The sequence below is a fragment of the Daucus carota genome, chromosome 8 (genome assembly GCF_001625215.2).
Source record: "Daucus carota subsp. sativus chromosome 8, DH1 v3.0, whole genome shotgun sequence".
Classification (NCBI taxonomy): Eukaryota; Viridiplantae; Streptophyta; class Magnoliopsida; order Apiales; family Apiaceae; genus Daucus; species Daucus carota.
This window is the reverse complement of record NC_030388.2, coordinates 28,327,419-28,333,839: the sequence shown is the minus strand read 5'-3', so window position 1 is coordinate 28,333,839 and position 6,421 is coordinate 28,327,419. Positions and strand designations below refer to the sequence as shown.

General features: G+C 31.5%; 1 pseudogene; it reads left to right on the top strand.

Moving 5' to 3' along the window:
• Positions 1–4,307: 4,307 nt before the first annotated feature.
• On the top strand, positions 4,308–6,421 carry LOC108198884 (heat shock cognate 70 kDa protein-like; annotated as a pseudogene).

Below are 6,421 nucleotides of genomic sequence, written 5' to 3'. Positions count from 1 at the left end.
TATAAATTTTATAAAAAATAATTATGTCTAGATATGATTTTTTTAACATCGTAAAATACGTGTAAAAAAGTCAAAAGCAGTTAAAATGGGACGGAGGGAGTATATAATATACTTTAGTTAATGTTATTTTATATAATTATATAATTTTTTATATTTAATATAAGATATAATAATTATTTTGTATTTCAATTAATTTTGTAAAATGAATCCCTTTGACGTTAATTATATAAAAAGACATATCTTGATAACACTAAACTAGGAATCGTGCTCCGTACGCTGTAAAAATAATTTGTTTTGTACAGTGAACACTCTTGTAGCCGGGGTCCGGATCCTCTGTCCCCTTTTTTGTCTCCCTGTGTGTCCCATCTTTCTTTCTTATTGGTCAGTTCTTTTAATTCTCACAGTGATCTCTCTCTTTCAAAATTTTATTAGTTTTAATTAAGATATATTTAAAATATTATTGCATATTACAAATAAACCACTTATAGAACGTGTGTATATCTCAAACTCTGGTATATCAAGAGTTTTTCATTTCTCGATTCACTGAGCCAAATCAAAACTATCAAGAACCCTAATACTCCAGGTATGACTACTGTTTCTCAAGCATCACGTCAGTTGAATTTTGATGATTATTCTATGGAAGATATTGGAATACCTGTTACTCCAACAAAGACTAATGAAATCGATGAAACTATGCCACCAAACCGGTACGTATTTTACTCCCCACATCCTGGCCGTTTGGGTGGAGTTTTTGAGCTCCACTTTTGGAGTTATAGATTAAAAACATTTATTCGTACTCTTTTGTGTAAAAAATCGAGAAGCACTCATAAAAATCTAAGAACTCTAAATTTTGTTTCATGACTTTTGCTTTTTTTTCAAAACACTTTAATCATTTATAAGTCTTAATTAACTTCTAACTTCTACTTCAGTTTTTTTACATTAGGCAACAATCACTTATTTTAAACTCCGCAATAATTATATTTTGATTTTCCTTCATTTACTAGCTTATAACCAAGCCATGCATGGTGATTTATAATATTTGTAATTTTATCGTATATAATATTTTAGATTTACTTGAAATACAAACAGATGATATTGACCGAATTTTTAAATATTTTAGCTTAATTGATACTAAAAAAATTTATTAGAACACGTTATCTATTAATGAGACTCGTAGAATAATACCGATCGGCTGATAATACTCGACTAATAAAATTATTAATATAATAATAATAATAATAATAATAACAATAATAATATATAGTATTGCTTTCAAAAAAATAATTATATATAGTATAGTATACTATAATATTGATATATAGTATAGATCTATGATATTGTTTTTAAAGTGATAACATGGAGTAGTTACCAGAAATAACATTAATGTATTTAGTTGAAACATATCATCAGTTGTATATTAATAATTATATATAATAATATTATCTTTTTTATATGTATGTTAGATGTGTTATTTTTAGAAAATCGGATTTTTAGTTAGAAATCTGAAAAATATAATGTGATTTAGTTAGAATGGTATAGTTAAAATGGAAGTTGCTATGGTATTCAATGTTATTTTTAGAAAATTAAAATTTTTTAGTTAGAAATATGAGCAAATGCTAGAGACCCCAAATACCCCAAAAATCTTTACCAAATAACGTGACAAACACTTGGAATATTATAATTTGGTGATTGATGAATCTGCACGGAGTCTCATTATTATGGGAGTGAAAACAACCAATAACACTTCAACACGTCATTTGGGGAAAAAAATTAGAAAATTTTTTTGGAGTCTCTACCATTTTTCTCGAAATATAAAAAAGATAATAATTACTCAAACTTTTAATGTTTTGACATATATATAGCAAAAAACTCATCTCTATACCTCTCAAGAACCCTATTCATCAGTCAAAGCTGCTGTCCCTGTCTCTGGCTGCATATTTTCTGTGAGCTTCTTTTACATCTCATGCTTTGGTCGTCCATGTCTTCTTATTTTTTTCTCCACATGCAATGCTTTCTTTTTATTCTATTCTCCTTAAATAAAATAATGTTGCTATTGTTTGATTTTGGTGATTTTCCGGGATGGGTTTTGTGTGTTTTATATTAGGCAGGTTAACATAGAGCGGTCAAAATCAAACTCAACCCGACCTAGGTCAGATTTTGGGTATTATGGGGGTGTTTGTTTAGAGGAAGTAGAAGCTCTTTCTAGCTTTTGCTTTTATTAACCTGTTTGTGTAAAGAAATAGAAGCACTTTTGAAAAGCTGAGAATTATAGCTTCTCTCTGAGAGCTTCTACTTCTTTTCCAAACACTTTATTAACTTATTTATTTCTCACTTTCAATCTATTTCTTTACTTTAAGCAAGAAATCACTTTTTTCAAACTTACCTAAACGGCCCCTATATCAAGTGCTCGACTGCTCGTCATTATCATCAAAAAAATTTAAATGACTACCGGATCTTCAAAGAGACTCATTATAATCATTATTAAACTTTAAAAAAATATTTAAAAAAAAGTTAATAGACATATGTTGTGTTTGCTACAATCTTTTTATATTTTTTTTAATCTTCGATTCTAGTTTCTTTTTATAATCCATGTGGCTCACATATCATTTGTCAATTAGAATTGTATTAAGTTTTTGGAATTTATTTTTCATGATTTAACATAATGATATATATAATGATTCTGGTGGCTAAACTGAGTTGCAGGGAAGATCGGGTAGTCACTTAATAGTTTTATTTCTTTGGCGAGAAGGATGGGCACTCTAATATAGAACCTGTCAGATTTGCAGAGTTCTGATTTTCATAGAAACTAGAAACTGATAGGAGATTTTTTTATATAAAATATATAATGTTTAATGTCATGTATGTATTTATATTTTATATTACTTATGTGTTATTTATTATTTAAATTAATAAATATTCTATTTTGTCTAATTCAAAATAATTTATAAAAGGGAAAATAGATTTTTTTGTCACCCAACTTATTATTTGTTTAGAAATCTACCACTGAACTATAATTTTTTTCTTTTTTGCCACTAATGTTAGGTTCGGATTATTTTTTTGTCACTAACGTTAGCTTCGGATTTGATTATTAATACTATGTTATTCTTTTTAGAGTTAATTGCATTTGACACCTCTTTGGTTTCAGCATGTTGCACATTGCACCTAATAGTTTTGGAATAAACACTATGCAGCCCCTTACTTTTAACCCGTAAACACTTTGCACCTTTTTTGTTATCTTCTGCCGTTATCGTTAACTTTTGCAGGGGCATTTTAGGAAATTTGATTATAGTTAATTATAATCAGACCTTTATTTAAATTTTCCGACCATCTAAACTATATTTTTCGAAAATTTATTTTTCGGTAGTCTGCAATATAATGGTGATCTGTGTCTATATCTTTATATGTATATCTTTATATGTAGTACGCCATATGTGTTCTTGATAGTTTATCTTGGAGGACGAGAGTATAGATTTTTTTTACTCAGAAAGGAAATCTCAAAATTAACTTATGAAACTATATTTATGAAAAGTGGGAACCTTAAAATACATGACAAGTAGTATTAAAGAACTATAAAGTCAAGTGATACTATATTTTTGTGGAGTCTTAAAATAATTTATAAAACTAAATTTTTTTAGGTTTTTAAAATGCCTGTTAAACTCTACTTCAAGGTAAACTAGCTAGGGGACATATAGATACTGTATATAATGTTATAGACACATATCATATCACCACAATATTGCAGACTACCACTATGTTTTTATAATGCTAAAAAAATAACATATTGTTAATAATCAAATGAAGACATAACATATAAATAAAATAATTTTTGAAATTTTTTGGAGTCTCAAAATGCGTGTCCAACTCTCGTCCTCCAAGGTAAACTACCTTGGACACTACATATAAAGATATAGACACATATCAGATCGCCATTATATTGCAGACTAACACTATATTTTAATAATGCTAAAAAAATAACATAGTGTTAATAATCAAATCTGAACCTAACGTTAGTGACAAAAAAAAGTCTGGACCTAATATTAGTGACAAAAAAGAAAAAAATTATAGTTCAGTGATAGGTTTCCAAACAAATAATAAGTTGGGTGGCAAAAAAATCTATTTTCCCTTTATAAAATTAAAAAGTATTTATTTATTAGTAGAAATATATTTATATATTTATTAATGAATTATTATTATCACTTCGGATCGATTTTGGTTTACCATGAATATTGATGGTCGGGCTGGGGCTGAGTCATGAGTGTCCCGAGGTATTAAATTTTGGATCGTGTTCGGTTTGAGTCATATTTCTCTGCAACTGAACTTGAACCGAACCCGAATGGAAACCCTGCATTAGTTAATAGGGCTTTCAAGTCTTTGATATTTTGTAGCCTATCATTAACTTGTGCAAATCTTTATTTGTTTTGCAAGTCTGAAATTTATTTGCATGTAAAGATGGCCAAAAATGGAGTAGCTGTTGGAATTGATCTAGGCACAACATATTCTTGTGTTGGTGTTTGGCAACATGACCGAGTTGAAATCATTGCAAACGATCAAGGTAACAGAACCACACCATCAAGTGTTGCTTTCACTGATTCGGAGCGTTTCATTGGTGATGCTGCTAAAAATCAAGCTGCTCTAAATTCTGTCAACACTGTTTTTGGTTAGTTCATATGTTATTTTTGTAATTGTCTTTGTTGGAGTTCCTATATTGTTGAAATATGTATGTGTATGTTAGTTTAGTATAGAATTTTATGAGTCTATGTTGTGTTTACACAGATGCGAAAAGGTTGATTGGAAGGAGATTCTCAGACTCAACCGTGCAAAGGGACATGAAACTGTGGCCATTTAAGGTAGTTGATGATTCTGGTGATAAACCGAAGATAGTTGTGAATTACAAAGGTGTGGAGAAACAGTTCTCACCCGAGGAGTTGTCTTCCATGGTCCTCATCAAGATGAAGGAAATCGCCCAAGACTACTTAGGAAAGGTAATAAGGAATGCTGTTGTCACTGTCCCTGCACACTTCAATGACTCACAGCGCCAGGCTACAAAAGATGCAGCAAGAATAGCGGGACTCGATGTATTGCGTATTCTTGTTGAGCCGACAGCTGCTGCAGTCGCTTATGGTCTTGAACACAAGCTTACAAGCAGCCCTACGGCGCAGAAACTTGTTCTTATTTTTGATTTAGGAGGTGGTACTTTTGATGTTTCTCTACTTACAATCAGAAAGGATAATATTGAAGTACAGGCTACTGCTGGCAATACTCATCTCGGAGGTGAGGACTTTGACAATCGTTAGCTAAACCATTTTGTTGAGGAATTCAAAAGGAAGCACAAAAAGGACATCTGTCGAAATGCTAAATCTCTAAGAAGATTGAAAAATGCTTGTGAAAATGCAAAGAGGGTTCTTTCTCATAATACCAAGACAAGTATTGATATAGATTCCTTGTACGAAGGAATTGATTACTCTGCAAATATTTCTCGTGCCAGATTTGAGGATTTAAACATGGATCTATTTAGCGGTTGTATAGAGACTGTTAAGAAATGTCTAGAAGATGCGAAGATGGACAAGACTAAGGTCCATGATGTTGTTCTTGTGGGTGGATCTACCAGAATTCCCAAAGTGCAACAGCTTTTACAAGAATTTTTTGATGGGAAGGAACTTTGCAAGAACATAAATCCTGATGAAGCCGTTGCTTATGGGGCAGCTGTACAAGCTGCTATATTAAGTGGAGACAGTAATCAAAAGATCCATAACTTGATCTTGCTTGATGTTACTCCTTTGTCCCTTGGGGTTGAAGTTGGAGGGGATGCCATGTCTGTAATTATTCCAAGGAACACAACTATTCCCAACTCAAAGCAAAAGTCATTTGTTACGGCTGAGGATGATCAAACATCTGTTTTGATCAGAGTTTTCGAGGGCGAGAGGGCAAAAACAGCAGACAACAATTGATGCTGATGGAGTATTGAGTGTTTCTGCTGTGGAAACGACTACCGGAATCAAAAAGAGCATCAAAATCTTCAAAAGAGGAACCCTTACAAAGGAGGAAATTGAGAGAATGGTAAGGGATGCTGAACAGTACAGGATTAAAGACGAGGAGTTCATGAAAAAGAACAATGCAATGATTTCTTACAAGGATTATGTATATAAAGTGCGGGATGACACTCAGAATAATTACCATCTTGAAGCTTCTGTTAGGAAAGCTATAAGTAAGTGTTTTGAGGAAGCAGTTGAATGGTTAGACGCGAATAAGAATGCAGAAGTTCACGAGTACGAGCTCAGGAGGCAAAACTTCAAAGCAATCTGCAATCAAATTCTTCCAGGCATTGCAGGTACTTGAGGAAGTTAAAAAGTCTTCATGTTAACTTGCAAGATCCAAAAAGATTTAATGTGTTTGTGTGTTCTGAAAAATTAACTTGAGAGTT